The sequence below is a fragment of the Equus caballus genome, chromosome 18 (genome assembly GCF_041296265.1).
Source record: "Equus caballus isolate H_3958 breed thoroughbred chromosome 18, TB-T2T, whole genome shotgun sequence".
In the NCBI taxonomy this organism is placed as follows: domain Eukaryota; kingdom Metazoa; phylum Chordata; class Mammalia; order Perissodactyla; family Equidae; genus Equus; species Equus caballus.
The window spans coordinates 44,087,296-44,106,366 of record NC_091701.1 but is presented as its reverse complement, the minus strand read 5'-3'; the positions used below and the strand labels follow the sequence as shown (position 1 = coordinate 44,106,366).

Below are 19,071 nucleotides of genomic sequence, written 5' to 3'. Positions count from 1 at the left end.
ATGTGTCCAAATTACTAAAGCCTTAGAGTGATTCTTGAATTCATGGAATGAAAGTCCTCCAACTCTATTCTACTTTTTCAAACACGTTTGGCTATTCTAGATCTGCATTTACACATAAATTTCAAAAGTAGCTTTTCAATGTCTACATCAACACCCATATTTCCATTTGAGAATTAAAAGCTTAGCAAAATGAGATTTCCTGATCAATGACTATTTTATATATATATATATATATATATTTGTGTGAATAAATACATAATAATATATATATGTATCTTTTATTTAGGTCTTCTATAATTCCCTAATCAATTCTTTGTAGACTTTAGTATATAGATCTGTCTTGTACAAATTAAGTTTATCCCTGTGTATTTCAAATAATTTTCTGATATTAAAATGGTATTTGTTTTTACTTTTCAATCTCCAATTGTTTATGGCAAGTATATAGAAATACAATTACATTTTTTACATTGACTTTGTATCTTAAAATTTTGATAAATCAACTTATTAACTTTAGTTGTTTTTATATATTCCATAGAATTTTCTACATAGATGATCAGATTATCTTGAATAACGACAATTCAACTTCTTTCTTTCCAATCTGGATGTTTTTTATTATCTTCCTTGACGTATTACACTGACTAGAATTTCCAGAATTGTGCTTAATAAAAACAGTGGAAGTGGACATCATTGCCTTGTTCCCAATCTTGGAGGATTTCATTATAAAGTATGATGCTAAATGAAAGTCATATGCATATTCCTTTATCAAGTTCAAGAAGTTCCCTTCTATTCTTGATTTACTGAGAGTTTTTAACATGAATTTATGTGAAATTTTTTTCATGACTTTTTTGAATCTATTGATATGATTATACCATTTTTTTTTTTTTAAAGATTGGCACCTGGGCTAACAACTGTTGCCAATCTTTTTTTTTCCCTGCTTTATCTCCCCAAACCCCCTGTACACAGTTGTATATCTTAGTTGCAGGTCCTTCTAGTTGTGGGATGTGGGACACCACCTCAACGTGGCCTGACGAGCGGTGCCATGTCCGTGCCCAGGATCCGAACCCTGGGCCACCGCAGCAGAGCGCGAGAACTCAACCACTCGGCCACGGGAGCTATCCCCTGATTATACCCTTTTTTTATTGGTCTGTTGAGATAAGCTACATAGATTGGTTTTCAGATTTAAAATTCATCTTGTATTCCTAGAATGATCTCACTAGGCCATGACATATTATCCCTTTTGTATATTGATGCAATCAATTTTCTAATATTTTGTAAAGGTTTTTTGTGTCGATATTTATGAGGAATATTGTATTGTAGTTTTCTTTTCTTGTAATATTTTTGTCCAACTTTGAAATCAGTGTAATTACGGGCTTATAAAATGAATTAGGAAAAGCTCTCTTCTATCCTACTTTTGGAAACAGCTAGTGTAAAACTAGCATTATTTATTCCTTAAATGATTGATAAAATTCACCAAGGAATCCATCTAGGCCTGGAGTTTTTCTTTCTTTGCAAGTTTTTAATTATGAATTCAGTTTCTTTCATAGCCAAAAGGTTACTTAGGTTTTTTATATCTTCTTGATTTTGTTTTGGTAATTTATATCTTTCAAAAGATTTGTCCATTTCTTATAAGTAGTCAATTTAGTGGCATGAAATTATTCATAAAATTCTCTTGTTATGAGTTAACGTATGTGGGAATGTCCCTAATTTCATATCTGATGTTGGTAATTTGTATTTTCTTCTTTCAAATCAGTTTATTTTATCCATGTATTGTGCTTTTCAAAGAATTGGCTTTCAAATTCATTAATTTTCTCTACTTTTTTGGTTTTCTACTTCATTTTATATTTTATCTACTTTATCATTTCATTGATTTCTGCTTACATCATCTCCTTACTTCTTCTTAACTTAGATTTAGTTTGATTTTTTCTTGTTTCTTAAGTTGAAATTTAAATCGCTTCATTGAAACTTGTCTTCTTTCCTAAAATGATCATTTAATTTAATGCTATAAAATCCCCTGCAAGCAATGCTTTAACTGTATGCCTCATATTTTGGTATGTGGTATTTTCCTTTTCATTCAGTTAAAAATATTTTATGCTTTGCCTTGTAGTTTCTATTTTGACTATTGGTTTTTTTAAAGTTATGTTGTTTAATTCCCCCATTTTCCAGATATCTTTCTTTAATTTAAATTTAATTGTTTTGTTCAGAGTACATACTTTGTATGCATTCAATCCTCTTAAATTTATTTTGATATTTTTATGGACAAGAATGTGGTCTATTTTGATGACAGTTCTTTGTACACTTTAAAAGAGTGCTTATTCGCCTAATATAGAATACAGTGTTCTATAAATGTTAATTTGGCAAAGTTGATAGCATTGCTCAATTCAACTTTATTTTTATACCTGTTCTATCAATTTTTGAGAAAATTATATTAGAGTATACAACTGAATTAATTACACATTAATCAACTTAATTGTTCATTTGTTACAAGGACTCATAGGTTTCAAACAGTTTTTGCTCACAAAACAACTTTATTATTGAAGGTCTCAAACCACCACCAGCCTGCCTGAAGCAAGGCACCTACATACCAGGAAGCCCAAGGTCTATCACAGTGAAGGTCTTTTAGAGTACGCTGATTTTATAGGCATATTCTACTATGTGACGCGCCTTAACTATTGGAGGCCCTATTACCACCATTTACTGAAACCAGGTGCAAATCATAAATTCAACTAGTATTTCTAAACAATACTGTCAGGATATTAAATCCTGTTCTGAAACAGCTCACAGAACCATGGTTACAGAATATTATTTATCTTTATAATAGATTCCATGGCATTGACCAAGGGCCAGTAGCTCTGGAGAAAAGCATGAGATCAACCCAGATGAGCCAAAGTGAATCCACACTACACCAGTGAGACATAGGTATTATTTATTTAAGAAGACAACTAAAGTAACATATAATTTTTGTAAAAATTTTATCAGAGTTTTTGCACCAACTTAACTATTCTCTGACAATCTTTGTTCACTGTAATTTGAACTTTATTATAAGCTAAAGCTTATAATCAATAATTAACTCATTATTATTGAGCCTAAGTCCTCTTGAGACCCATAAGCTTCCATTGAGATTACATCCTAAGCAGATTCTAGCTCAATTTTCCAGTACATTTGATCAACTATGTGTGTATTATCAAAAGTCTTATTGTCATCTATCAAATTGACTTTACCACTGATCTCAGTATTGTACAAAATTGCAACATTATTATGACTATTAGTAATATAATTACAAAAAAATCAGAAATTATGACTGTAGTCTCTATTGTTGCTTCTCAACAGAAATAACTGTTTTCTTTGTGCCAAATATTATTATGTACATGATTATTAACCAAAGGTTATCTTTCAATGAGGTATGGAGTTCTAGGTGCTCTGTGTGAAGATAACTTCATCAAACAAGATCAAATCAAGATGGATTTCAAATAGAAGGAATCTTTTAAGAGAGCCCCTTAACCGTCTCTTGGGAGAATTCATGTAAAATTTAAAAGTTTTCTATACTCTCAAGTTGTACAATTGGGCTGTCTTATTCCAATCTATTGATGTTGCCAGAGCTGTTAAGAAGACTAATGTAAAATATACTCCCCATTTGGAAGCTTGTATTGATGGAGGGATCCATATATTTTCCATGAATAGGCTACCTCTGTTTTGGCAGTTGTATGCCAGGCCAATGGGATTGCCTATTTTGGCCTCCATTTGAAGCAATATGTCTAAAACTCCTGCTTGTGTTATAGTACAAAGCTTTGCTTACTGTTGTGTTCGGGCATATTGTCTTACCTTTGTTCCATTTGTAAAAATGGTTTAGTTAAAACTGCATTATCAGACCAAACAGCTTGCAATCTTGTCTACTTCATGGAATTTGATTACTCCCCAAGCTACCTTTTCTGATAAGAGGATCATTTTTCTCCGAGAACTCTCTTAATTAAAGCAAATTCTGTTTATCGAATTCTTCCTAAGTCTGTTCTTATTTCCCTTTAAACTCTCTTTGATCTGGTAGTAAATATTTTAGCATTGTCCCCATTGTATGTTGTTCCCAATGTGTGCTAATTGCCTATGGGTAGCTGGAAAACACATCCTGTAACCAGAAATGCCATATTTCCCAGGACTAAGTCAAATCAGAAATGAGTACTCCTATATATCTTTGTGGATACCAGAATGTCCTTCATAGGTCTCTCCAAATTCCAGATATTGTATTTCTGGTATATGATACCACTAGGTTAGCTGTAGGTATTGATCAATCTCGAGAACTCACACATTCTTTTAGTTATTCTTTAAAGGTATTGGTGTGTAATACTATGACACACCAGGCAGGTAGCAGAAGGCATTCTACCATTATAAACTGTTCTTAACAGTGCATCAACATTTTTAGTTCCATAATGATATTTTCAGTTCTAATATAGAAGAGAGTGCATGAGGTTTGACCTAGGGAATGAAATTCCCATAGGAATAATCCTGCTTGAGGCCCCAATAATAAATATAGCCTGTAAAATAAGAGCTGAAAGACATACCATGCTAGTGTTGTTCCATTTAGACATTGTGAGGATTTTTGTTGTTTTATTGAATCGTATGACATAAACCATTCCCGTAATGATGTTGCTTAATGCTTTCTCCCAGGTCATGGCGTTTTGTTCTAGTAGTGATGGAACATTAGCAGAAAAAGATGTATCATTCCTACAGGGATGTGAATCAAAGCTAAGAAAGAAAATTATTTTTTGGCTGTAAGTCTTTCTCAAGGTGCCAGAATAATGTCTGATGTTTCCTAATGAATAATTCCTTTGTTAACTCTACCCTCAGTGATTATTTCACGTTCTTTCCATTTATTTCAACCCAAACTTTTCCTCCCCAAGTATGCACTCAGATCTGGCCACTATGCTGATCCACGTTGCTAGAAGAAATACAAGCCTTGCTACTGCCTCCCCCTTGACCCATTCCAATTCATTTGGGGTAGAATTAGAAAAAACAAAAGACTTATAGACTATCCACTAGGTAATAAGGCATTTGATATTGTTGAAGCCAGCTTTGGCTATATATATATATATTTAATTATTTTATTGAGGCCATATTGGCTTATAACCTTGTATAAATTTCAGGTGTACATCACTATATTTCAGTTTCTGTATAGACTGCATTGTGTTCACCACGAACAGTCTAGTTTTTTTTGAAGAAGAAAATTAGCCCTGAGCTAACATCTGTGGCCATCTTCCTCCACTTTATACATGGGACACCTGCCACAGCATGTCTTGAGGAGAGGTGTGTAGGTCCGTACCCGGGATCCGAACCAGTGAATCTCAGGCTGCCAAAGTGAAGCACACTAACTTAACTGCTGCACCACTGGGCCAGCCCCCTAACAGTGAAGTTTTTATCTGTCACCATACATATGTGCCCCTTTGCCCCTTTCACCCTCCCCTACCCTTTCTTCTCTGGTAACCACTAATCTGTTCTCCTTCTCTGTGTGCTTATCTTCCACATATGAGTAAAATCGTACAGTATTTGTCCTTCTCCATCTGATTTATTTCGCTTAGCATAATACCCTCAAGGTCCATCCACGCCGTTACAAATGGCACAATTTTGTCTTTCTTATGAGTGAGTAGTATTCCATTGTATATGTATACAACATCTTTATCCCTTCATCTGGTTTTATATATTTTGAAGGATTGTGATTAGGAAGATACACATTTAGGATTTTATGTCTCCTTGATGAATTGACCCTTTTTTCCAGTTTTATTGAGCTATAATTGACATACAGCACTGTATAAGTATAAGGTATACAGCATAATGACTTGACGTGCATATATTGTGAAATGGTTACCACAATGCTCACTTAACATCAACCATCTCATATAGATAAAAGAAAGAAAAAAAGTGGTTTTCTCTTGCGATGAGAACTTTTAGGATCTGCTCTCTTAGCAACTTTGAAATATACCATACAGCAGTCCTAACCATAGTCATCATGTTGTACATTACATGTCCAATACTTATTTATCTTATAACTGGAAGTTTGTGCCTTTTGACTACTTTCATCCAATTCAATTACAAATTGACCCTTTAACACTATGCAACATCATTATTTATCCTTCATAATATTCCTTCCACTGAAATAAACTTTATCTAATAATTTGTTTAGCCATTCCATATAAAAAAAAGAAGTTTTTCTTGAATTATAGTTTTTGGCAGTGAGTAAAGGTTACAATAAAGAACAATAAGTCCCAGTTTTCCATAGCTTTATTTTTCCCTAAAAAGAAAGCCCATTTTAGTACAGAATAGAATGCATATTCATTTAGATGTGTATTCTAATGCACATGAAATTTTTTTCTTAAGTGCCAAAACTCATATAATTCACATTATTTCAGAGCAGGAGAATGCATCAACTTAAATACTCAAGGTCATCTCAAATCCTGAAGAGTCCTTGGTTTCTGTGATAGGGGAAGAATTTTGCTAGCAAATAGTTGGAGTAAAATTTGGGCAAAATACCCTAAGTCTTCATCTTCTAATTCTTAATTATTTCATATATTGTAACAGATTGCTTATTCAAGTCTAATTATGTGCTAACAAGACCCGAGAGTACTTTGTCAAAATTTGTTTTAAAAATTCCTAGACAAACTTCATTTGCCAATTTTCTATTCTGCTGTCTATATTTTTCTTCATTTGGTCTGTCTTCTTTTCTTTCCACAAATTCCCAAGGACAATCTCTAGAAGACCATTAGTCATATTGTTTGGTTGGAGGTAAATTTATTTCCACAATCCTCAAGAGCGGATGTCTAGAATGTAGATCTGACAAGCCACTTGGTCTCCAGCAGCCAGAGCAGGGCTGTAGGGAGCTGTCTGATCACTGTTCACTCCCACAGGCTCAGTCCCTCCAGCATCACGATGCTGAAGCCACTGAGCCACTGCTTGGTGTTTTCACTGAGCTGCAGTGTTGTGGACTTAAGACCAATCGGAACATCATCTCTTTTGTCCTGATAGGCATAATAGTATCATATATTAGTGCACATGCAATTCCAGAAAAAGGAAGAGGCAGGTGAACAGATGGATCATAGGGACCCTTGATAACAGACCATCCAAGGAACACTCTTCAATTAAAAGTCAACCCCAAAGCTAAGGCTAATTGGCGCCAGTATGTAATTCTTTCTGTTAGTGGGTAGGTGATGACAAGAAGTAGGGATCCTTCTCTCAGAGCTGTATTTTTTATTGTAGTCCCAGTCCCACATGTCATTAACAGTGCAGCCTGTTCCATGCATCAGAACAGCTCCAATGCCAAAGAGGTATAATATGTATGAATCTGGAAAACAACCTGGTTCAAAGGCCAAATCAATGCTTCAAGTACATGGCAGACACAGCAGCCAGGTTCCAATGGACTTGTCCAACTGTATGAGGAGCAGGTAGGGCTGTAGAGGGTGGGGAGCCCAATTCATGACCTCCAGTGCCACAGGCTGAGTGACTTCTGGGCCTGAGGGCTGCCCATCCCCCTGCAGCAGTGGGCACCAAGGTCAGGGAGCAGGCCCAGGAGTCCTGCAGCCATGCCTGCACAGGCCCACAGGCCCCAGGAAAGCCTGCAGTGGGGAGCCTAGGAGGCAAGATCTCCCTGTCATGAGCTCTTTGTTCTGTTCTTTTCATTTTCTGCCTTCTTTTGGTTATTGGGTACTTTTTATGATCCCCTTGTATCACCATCATTATCTTATCAGCTACACCTCTGTATTAGTCAGGGTTCTCCAGGAAAGCAGAACCAATAGGATATATCAAAAGATTTGTTTTGAGGAATTGGCCTATGTGATTGTGAGGGCTGACTAATGGGAAATCTGCATGTTCAGACAGGAGTTGACGTAGTCTGAAATCTAAAATGTAGAATAGGCCAACAGCCAGAAATTCAGGTGGGATTTTTAAGTTACACTCTGGAGGCAGAATTCCTCATTCTCCAGGAAATGTCAGTTTTTGTCTTAAGGCTTCAACTGATACAGAACATATTCATCATCACAACAGTCCCTCATGTTCCCATTTTATAGCCACACCCTACCTTCTCCTTAACGCCTGTCAACCACAAATCCGCTCTCCATTTCTACAACTCTATCTTTTCAAGAAGCTACGTAAATGAAATCATAGAGTATGTGCTTTCTGAGATTGTTTTCTTTTTCCACTTAGCAGAATTCTCTGGGGTTTCATCCAGTTTTCCTTATGTCAGATAATTCTATCATTTCTGTCATTTTGGTCCGGCATCTATTGATTGTGTTTTTTAAATTGAGACTGGGATCTTCCTGGTTTTTGATAGGAGGAGTGATTTTCAACTGAAATCTGGACATTTTCGCATTATGTTCTGAGGCTTTGGATCGTATTTAAACTTCTGGTTTAGATGTCTTTTTCTGACATTGCTCCATCGGGGAAAGCAGGGGAATGTTGCCTTGTTACTTCCAGATGGAGGTGGAAGTTCAGTTTCCTCACTTGGCCTTTGTTGAGAACAAAGGGAGTAGGAGCTCCTTGTCACCTTTGGTGGGCATGTGAATTTGAGCTCCCCATGTGGAGTCCACTGACATTGTGGTGGAGATGGCCTCACTGCTGAGTGGATGTGAAAGTCTAGGCTGTGGCCTCCATTAACTCTGTGGCGAGGGACTCATCACCAGCTTGTGGAGATGAAAATCCTAACTCCTTGCTTGACCTTCTCTGATACCACCTCTGGGGGATTGTTACAGCACTTCACTACAGCCTCATGAGAGTGGAAGTGTAGGTTTCCCACTCAGCCTTTGCTGGTATGGAAGGGATGTGGCCACAGCTTCTTCTGTGGTTTTGATTGAAGTAGATTGGTTATTGTCTAAAAGTTTTCTGTCTTGCTAAACTGGTCTTTCCCAGTCCCTTGGCTAGAAAGAACAAGCTTTTATGGAGGCTGTTTTGTCCGTACTCTTTAGCATTCCTAGGCTGCCAGCTTCTTCAGCTCCAGATCTGGGATATGAAGCACAACGTGATGCCACAGAACTCACCGCCATTTTGTCCATTGGATTCTGAGCTCCCTACTAGTCTACCTTCTTCCTGCTATCTTTCAGAGTCTTAGAGTTCTACATACACATGCACACACGTGTATGCACACACTCACATGCACACACACATTCATATACACACATTTATATCTCTGTCTATCTATCTATCTATCAATCATCTAACTATCTTAGTTTTCTAGGGCTGTCATAATTGAGTACTATACATCAGGTGGCTTAAACAATAGAAATTTACTTTCTCACAGTTGCAGAGGCTAGAAGTCCATGATCATGGTTTCTTCTAAAGCCTCCGTTCTTGGCTTGTAGATGGCTGCCTTCTTACTGTGTCCTCACAAGTTCTTTCCCCTATGCATGCACATGTCTAGTGTTTGTGTGTCCAAATTTTCTCTTCTTATAAGGGCACCAGTGAGATTAGATTAAGGCCTACCCTAATGGCCTATTTTAACTTAATCACCTCTTCAAAACCTTATCTCCAAATATAGTCACATTCTGAGGTACCGGGGCTTAGAGATTCAACATATGATTTTTTGGGGAACAAAGTTCATACCACTGCACTCTCTCTCTCTCTGTATGTATGTGTGTGTGTGTATATATATATATAGTGTCCAGGAATTTAGTTGTACTTAGAGGAAAAATAGAGAAAAGTACATGCACTCCATCTTCCCAGAAGTGGAAGTCTTCCTTGTTATTGGTTTTAAAGTCATCACTTTAAAGATGACATTGTATTCTGGCCTCCCCTATACCTAGCGAAATGTTAGCCATCATTTATTTGTGGAGTTGTATCTCTCTTTGTAATATACATTTTTTTTTCTTTTGATTTTCGGCAGTTTGACTGTATGTGTCCAGAGATGGTCTTATTTGTGTTACCTTACTTTTCATTTGCTGGGCTCTTTATAGTTTATATTCATTATCAAATATTGAAAATGTTCAGCTCTTATGTCTTCATATGCTTTTTCTGTTCCATTTTCTCTCTCCAGTCCTTTTGGAACTCCAATTATACGTGATAGGTCACTTGATTTTGTGTCACAGATTATTGAGGCCCTTTTTTTTCCTTATCATTTTTATCTCTATTTTTCAGATTGGTTAATTTCTGTTGAACATTTTCTACATATGTTGATCATTTCTTTGGCCGTCTCCAATTATCTGTTGATCCGGTTCAATGAATCTTTTATTTCAGTTATTGTCCTTCTAAATTCTAAAATGTCCATTGTTATTTTTTTATATTTCCCTTTTCCCTGCTGAGATCCTGCATATATTCACTCATTTTGATAACATCTTCCTTTTTATCTTTGTATATATTTTTATTAGCTACTATAGAGCTAATAAATTCCAACTTTTGGATTATCTTGGAATTTGTGTTCATTCACTATTTTTTTCTCTTAAACATGAGCCACATTTTCCCACATGTTTTCATGTATCTAGTAATTTTTATTGTATACTAGATATTGTAGATAATACTTAGTAGAAATTCTAGAAATTCATTAAGTTCCTCTGAAGAATGTTGATTTGTGTTTTTCAGACAGTGAATTATTGGCTGTTAACATTCAGCTTGGTAGGCTTGCTTTTGTGCTTTATTAGAAGAGATCTGTTTGGTTTTATCTTTTTTCAAGATAAATATTGTAGTCCTGCTACATCATCTATGTAGCATAATCTATTAAGGTACAATCTCATGGTGTTTCACTGAGAATAACACAAACTCAAAATTTTATCTCCCTTCTGTGGGAAGAAACTGAGCTATCTGCCCAGCTAATTCAGCCTTCCACTTGATGTTTTCCACTCTTATCATTAGAGTCTTCTCTATGCATGCACAGTTTAGGAAACAGCCAATGATTTGAGGATGGTTATACACAGATTTGGAGCCTATCCTTTCAGTGTTCTCTTCCTTTCCAGAATCTTCACACAATTTCCAGTAACTCTGGCAGCTCCAAACTCTGTCCTCTGAGACCTCAAGCCACTGAGACAGCAGTTTTCTGCTTGAGTTCTAATCACCTCATGTCGTGTGGACTGGAATGTGTTTTAGTAGAAAAGTGAAACTCACTTTTAAGATATAATTCTCCTAATTTCATATCTCTATTTGTTTGATCTCCCAGGCCTTCATATACTTATCTTAAAAAATATTTTGTTTAGAGTTTATAATTGTTATCTGGGACAGGGTTGTGTTATACCAATGAAAGCTTCTCCACCATACCAAAGCCAAAATTCTCTTAATTTATATTTGTAAGTAAAAGAAAATTGTCAATTAAAGAATGATAAGAAGGTAGAAGAAAACATAAATGATAATAATTTACTGGTTTCTTAGAATGGTACATGTAAAGTGCCTTCCAGTGGATGTTTGAGTATTAGCAATCCTGTTTTGTTTTTATCTGAATAAATGTTAGGAATATCAAGTGGTTCAAATCAACTATGAAATAAATTGATAAAAACAGAAAAAGTCAAAGAAATATCAAATTTGGCTTTATAGCCCCATGTCAAAACCTAATTTTTAGACTGAGTCTCACACCAAGTTTTCTAATTCTAAGGCTACATGGAAGAATTTCAATTACCATATTTAAGACTTCAAAGGAGAAATAAATAATAATGCACTTTTAAATTTTTTATTAGATTCTGTGAAAAATAAGGTTTCTCTTCTTATGACTCACAGAATTGTTCTCTCAATAAGATGCCGGGCAGTGGCCGTCGTGTGCAGCAGCATTTGCTGAGCACGTAACAAGAATGTGTTTAGGGAATATTGATGAGGAACGATTAGTGTCCCCAGATATCATTTTTTGCGCTTTTTCAAAATGCTTCTTAAATTCTATAAAATGCTTGCAAACGGCTTTAACTGTCACAGAGTAAAGTAACAAGCTAGTTCCCCTGACTGAGGAGGCTTGATTTCACAAAGTCAAATTTGTACTCTTGTGATTTCAGGCATATTTCTTTTTCTTCCATACATAATTTCAGGAATCAAAATTAATTCTTCTTTACAGCTATTCCTATAAAATTTGTTGTAGCAAACAGAATTAAATAGAAATGCAATTAGTTTCAAAGAATAAAATAATAATCATGTCAGCCTAAACATTGAATTTCCCAACTATGCCCACATTTTGGCCTACCTTTTCTATTATTTAAGATGGTTTTTGTTCTTAAGGCCTTCTTTTCTTAGTGTGCTTGTGAATGAATGGAAAGGCTGCCTCTAGGAAGATTAAAAAGTAATTTTCTGGGAAAATACTTTTATACAATTAAGCACTTTTTTAAAAGATAAACATTAAGCATTATATGCACAATTATGGTCTTTTAAGCAACTATGAGCTAAGCTACTAAATCCCATTGGGTAAATCTGTATTCACACTTTACTTTTTTCAGCCCAACGTTGTTTACCAAATAGACCAGAAATATTATGCAATTCAAGTTTGAAATACATGTGATCTATAAGAAAAATATCAGTTATTAAACTGTTTATACATAAAATTTTGAGGATTTTTTCTTTTTTTGTATACATGTTTCTTTCCTAATAGTTTTTATTATTACTTTTTTGAATTTTATCTGAAATAAAATGAAAATAATACCACCAACTCAAAATGGTAATGGCTAAGAACTTTTCAGTACTGGTCAATTTGATAAGATATTTGGACATTATCCATGTGGCTTCATTATGGCATTTCTCTCTGTGAAGATGGAAATGAGTGTTTATTAATATTTATTTTACTTATAATGTGTATACATGTGTGTGTATTTCTCTTATCTCTTCATCGTCTGCCTCTCACTCTCCTCTCCCCGATGCTCCCCTCAGTCTATTATTTCAACTTCACAAGTGTGTATTTTGCTGGTGACCTTTCTAATTCATCACTCTGTCTGGGTAGGTGTTGATCATTTGCCTTCTGTTGCTAAGTACAAGTTTTCTTTTCAAATCCCATTTACTCTCAAATAGTTCCTGCTTGTCAATTGGGTAGCGTATATTGGACTTCCTAGTATTCTTTTGCACCTACTGGTTCAAGAAACAGAGAAGGCACGCATTGGGTGAAGAAAAGTATACATATCCAACTATGGGCTCTCTCTGGGGAATTGTTATGTCAGGTTCTCATCTTTATTAACATTTATTTTGCTTGTTGCTGCTTCTGTTAAAATGTATTTACAATTTTCAATAATTTACATCTTGTTGAACTCATTGCAGTATATTGAACGCAGAGAATTGTAGTTATGTTTTGGCTCTTATCTCCTGCTATGTAGCTATGTAACATGTAATTGTATCTAAGACACCTAAAAGTAATTGTGCTACTTATAAAATAGCAATTGCATTAATAAAATTAAGCAAAAGCAAAGTTTGATTGAATATGTCTTGGTTATGTCACCTATTCCTGTCACCTGTCTGTCCCATAATATTTGCTCAATTTTGAATTGCATTTATATGATGTGATTGAATATTGTTCACGCAAATGCCACATGCACTATTGCATTTTTTTAGCTGTATCTTCCTTTGATTTAGGAGGATGAAGTTTATTCAATTCATAGTTATTGAAGACCCACAGGTGCATGCAATTTCTTATGATTTACCTGCCAAAATGCTGCTTGCCAGAGCTAGAGCCATATTCATAATCTTTCTCAAATTCTCCAAATTTATTGAAACATTTAAGATGCTATATGTTAGAGGCAATGTCAATAATGGTTCAACTTTTAAAAATTAGGCGTACTCGATGTTTGGCATGGTATACATTCTAGATTGTAATTAGATTCCATCTCTTGATTATAGGCCAAATTGACTCCATTGACATTGTTTCTCTACAGTCCTATGTTGAATAGGCTGTCAAAGGTCTCTTCCTTCTCAAGAGGACAGGGTAGTGGATTAATGTTCAAGGGACAAGGTGTGGCAATCCTTTTGTCACCAGACATGAGCCCTAACCTACTTCTCTCATTCTGCTTAAAAATCTACTCTTTATGTTTGACCTAATTCTCTTGTATTCTTGAAAGGCACAGGGGTTCCTTTATCTAACACTTGGGGCCTTGAGCTTATGTCATTTTCAGCTATGTTCCAGGAAGAAGCTCTAAGCCGCAGTGGCCAGGCACCCAGCTGTGCTGAACTGGACCAGGCAGGCCCAGACCACAACCACAAAACTGAAACCTTGGGGCTGGCCCCCTGGCCGAGTGGTTAAGTTCATGCGCTCCGCTGCAGGCGGCCCAGTGTTTCGTTGGTTCGAATCTTGGGCGCGGACATGGCACTGCTCATCAAACCACGCTGAGGCAGCGTCCCACATGCCACAACTAGAAGGACCCACAACGAAGAATATACAACTATGCACCAGGGGGCTTTGAGGAGAAAAAGGAAAAAATAAAATCTTTCAAAAAAAAAAAACTGGAACCTGTACAAGCGGCCAAAAGTTGTACTAAAGTAACCTGCCCTCATTAACGTCGTAAATTCCCCTCCTCTGGGAGAGGTGAAGCAGCCATTTTTAGGTCATGCAATGCATGTAGAAGCGTGACTTCAAACCATGCATGTGCAAGCTTATGCCCGCCTCTACATACAATAATGAAACTTCTCCTTTGAATGTTCATTCCGCCTCCCAAATAAAGATACCCACCTCCTTGTTCTCAGGGGGCCATAGCTTTGGGAAATTATCCCCTATGGTTTCCATCTTTCTCTTTGCTGCATGCCACAAATGAAAATCGATTTTGTGAAACAACTACTTCTGAGCAGTTTAACTTAACTCTCAAGAAGGGACCCATGTTTGATCCAGTAACACTTTTGCTGTACACTTTCCAACACTGGTGTAGACCAAATCACTATTGATTTACACAATTTGTTCAGTTTCCTAACAGTATGAGGCTATGAGCCCATAACTGTAGTTACATGTCAAAATAAATTGTTCCCAGATGGTATAACCATCTTATTAAGGAGAGATAAAACAACCAGGTAGAAGATATTAAACAGTCTTAAATAACGTAAACATTCTTAGTGTGTAAAGCCAAAGATGGACTAGGGTGTATAGCCAGAAAGAGTTTTCCTTAGTTAGAAGTTATCAAAAGAAAAAACGTTCTAAAAATGTTTGCTTGACAGATGTGAAAAATGATTGTTATTTAGTATTCCTAAACAATGATTAAGGTAGAAATGATGAAATACCTATAAATTCAAATGCTAAAAATAGGAAAGACAGAAAGAGATTAGAGTGTCTATTGACCATTGTGTTTGAAATTCTCGTCATCCCTACCAAATGATCATTCAGCTTCTGTTTGGACTCTGGGAACGATGAGAAACTCATTATCTCATGATCAAGCCTATAGCCTCCTTAGATGAATTTAATTGTCATTTTAGAAAGTATTTAACAAATATTTATTTCTATGGAATTTCCTCATGTCAGTAGACTTATGGGAGTTAAAGGCAAAGAATAAACTAAAAATATCATGTCTTATCATAACATATATTTTATTATCTGCTTTTGTTAAAAAGCAAAATTCTGCTCTGTTTCTAACTGCATGAAAACACTGATATGAAAATTAACAAAAAAGAGAATAAGCAATCTAAGACTGTGACTTTCCTATTTTATTCAGGTTGGGCTTGGTTTAAGCTTGAGGCAAAGTTATGCATGCTCCTTTTGTTGTGATCTTCTTATTGAGAAAAAATTTCCATCCCTTTTCTGAATAAGTAGAAGTATACTAAATGTCAATCTTCTTGCTAAACAAGTTTTAAGATATAGCTTGCAAGTGTATTATCAATCTTGAAATCTACCTTGAGGCCTTCTTTGTCGGGATGCGTGTAAAGCTAATTTAACTTAGCTCAGTTGTTAAACACTCTTTGCTGACTGTTCTAAGCTTTTTCTACCTTTCTTGACTGATAATAAAGCAATTTTGTGATGGTGGGTCAAGTGGTGTGTAGGCATGGATTATACTGTGCTATTCTGCTTTCCTCATCTCCTGTTTCCAGCCACTGGGTATACTTGTTGGGATTTCCAAAAGGTCCTCCATAAATGGCATTATTCCTTTCTACCTAGTTCTGAACAATTCCAGAAGTAAAACAAAACAATAAAAACATGGGAGCTAAAATGTTCCTTTGTTGCTTATAGTAAGCAGGTTACTGTAGGCATCAGGTCTGTTCCTTTGGCAGACTAATATCCTTGTTACCTCTGCCTTGTAGGTTGCAGGCAATCCTCGGTAATTGAGCTAGGCCACCACCACAAAGAGGCAACACTCCCAGACCAGTAGTGGAATGCGTGTCTCTGCAGAAGATAGCTTGCTACCAAGAGGAAGGAAGGCAGAGATGAGCCAAGCTCAGAGATGAGTTAATTGTCTTAAATTTACCCATCTGACAAATCTTACCTTCCTAATGACAAAGAGAGGTGATCTGTATGCTGAGAAAAAATTCTTCCTCAGGGAAGTCAGGAGAAAGGGGAAAAAGTATTCCCAATTAGCATGCTCAGTGAAAGGACATGGAGGCGAAAGTCTCTCTCTACTGATCACAGAAGCTTCACAACAGCGTTTTCTTCCAAAAGGCCACTGTTTCAAAGGGACATCAAGTAAGGTCAAAAAATATTAATTGACATTATATTTTATATATTTTACCCAATTTAACTAGTTTCTTCTCCAGTTGTAAATTTTAATTCTAGGGGCAGTCACAAACACCCAAACCTCTACAATAAATGCCCGGCATTGCCACTGTGTTGCAACATTTATGCTTCTGCAACCCTTTATTAACAGTTAATTACTTCTTTCATTATTTCGTATTAAGTTTACATTTTAAAAATCTCTAGTCGTTTGTAATGAGGTTTTTATATCACGACTTCCCTAGAGCACAAGAGGTTTTTAGTAAACATCTAATCCTACGCTCACATTTTAAACATAAAGAAACTGAAGTCAAGAGACATAGGCACATATGAGGTCACAAAATTAAGATAAAATGCTTTTTAAAGGAAATAACCATTTCCTGATTATAAAATGCACGAAGATACTGGAGTAAATACTTCAGAATATGTTTATTTTATATATACATATCTCAATTAATATTTACTACTCTTATGAGGCACATAACATTATCACCCTAGTTTTATAGATAAGGAATTGAGGTTCAAAGGAATTATAAAACTGCCCAAGAACACAAGCCTAATAATTAGCATGTTTCTGACTTGACCTTCTCCGACTCCAGAGAACTGTGTTTTTTATAGAAAACTTGAAAAATATCAAACTATCTAATCAAGACCATAAAATAGTACAAAATTCCAAGACATAGCAATATCCGTCATCAACAATTTGGTATGTGTTTACAATAATTCTTCTACTTTATATATTGACACATGTTTTAAATAATTGAAATTAGTGTTTTAGTATATATTTTTCACTTTTTAGTGAGATAAGATTCACTCTTTTAAAGTATACAATTCAGTGGTTTTTAATATATTCACAAAGTTGTGTAACTATCACCACTGCCTAAGTCCACAAATTATTCGTTACTCAAAAGTACCTGTTAAACCTTGTACCCACTAGCAGGCATTCCTCATTCTCCCCTTCCACCAGTCCCTGGCAACCACTAGTATACTTTCTCTATGGATTTGCCTATTCATTCATATAAATGGAATCATATAATACAGAACCTTTTATGTCTATCTTCCTTTACTTAGCATAATGTTTTCAAGTTGTTCATCCATGTTCATGTATGTTCAGCCATGTTGTTAACATGTATAAGTACTTTCTCTTAAGGCTAAATACTATTCCATTGTATGGGTATACCACATTTTCTTGTCCATTCATCAGCTGATGGACAGTTGAGTTGTTTCTACCTTTTGGCTATTATGAGTAATGCTGTGAACATTCATGTACAAGTTTTTGTGTGGATGTGTGTTTTCACTGCTCTTGGGTATACACCTAGAGGTGGAATTGCTGGGTCATATGGTAACTTTATGTCTAACTTTTCGAGGAACTGCCAAAATTTTTCCAAATTAGTTGCACCATTTTTCATCTTCATCAGCAATATATAGGGTTCCAATTTCTTCACATATTCACCAAAACTTGTTATCTGTCTTTTTGATTAAAATACATATTTTATACCTTACATTTTTGCTTATTAACTTATGTCATGATAATCTTTGTAGACAGATTATTTTATAATTATTTGGATATATGATTTGCAAATATTTTCTCCCAGTTGGTGGGTTATCTTTTCATTTTGTTCGTGATTTCCTTTGCCTTGTAGAAGCTTTTTAGTCTGATGTAGTCCCATTTGTTTATTCTTCCTTTTGTTTCCCTTGCCTGAGTAGACATGGTATTCAAAAAGATGCTGCTAAGACCAAAGTCAATATTAGGAAATTAGTCAAATTTAGGAGTGTACTCCTAATATTTTCTGCTAGGAATTTAATGGTTTAACATCTTACACTCAAGTCTAATCAATTTTGAGTTAATTTTTGTGTGTGGTGAAAGATTATGGTGTACTTTTGCATTTATAAAAAGACCAAAATTTACATTCTCTCCATCAGTATATAAGAATGAATATGTATTATGGATTTCTCATCAACTCTGAGGATAAGTTCTATTGAAAGGATAAAAGTTACATTTTTATTACTTTTGAATTTGAAAAATGTTCCCAGCTTCTACTGGCCATTTGCATTTTCTTTTCTGTAAACTATTTTGTTTATAAATGTTGCCTCTCCCTGTGATTATTTGTAACTCTGTATTTGTTGTAATCAATCTATATGACTTCTTTGAATATTACATGCATATGAACCTTTGTCATATTGATTGAAAATGTTCATCTCAATTTTTTAAAATTTCGTTTCTAATGTGTATTATAGAGATATACACGAATTTTACTTAAAGAGTAGAATTTATTAATCCGTGGTGGCTTCTTACATTGTTTAGAGACTTAGAGTATTTCAACCACGAGAGATCTGTTAAATATTCACCAACAGTTTTTTTTCCACCTTGTTAAGTTCATTTTACACTTGTCCTTACTACCTGCAGGTTTTATTTTGATGTATTATATGTGTCCAAATCTGTTTGGAATCCTTAACAACTCTCCATTCACAGGGAAGGTAGAGTCTTTTAAAAGGTCACCTGGATCTATCTCATTTCTCTTAGGACTTGTTAACACCGG

General features: G+C 35.4%; 1 pseudogene; it reads right to left on the bottom strand.

Annotated features, from left to right (window-relative positions):
• Window positions 1-6,633: 6,633 nt before the first annotated feature.
• On the bottom strand, window positions 6,634-9,014 carry LOC100061448 (4-hydroxybenzoate polyprenyltransferase, mitochondrial-like; annotated as a pseudogene).
• Between the last annotated feature and the right edge of the window lie 10,057 nt (window positions 9,015-19,071).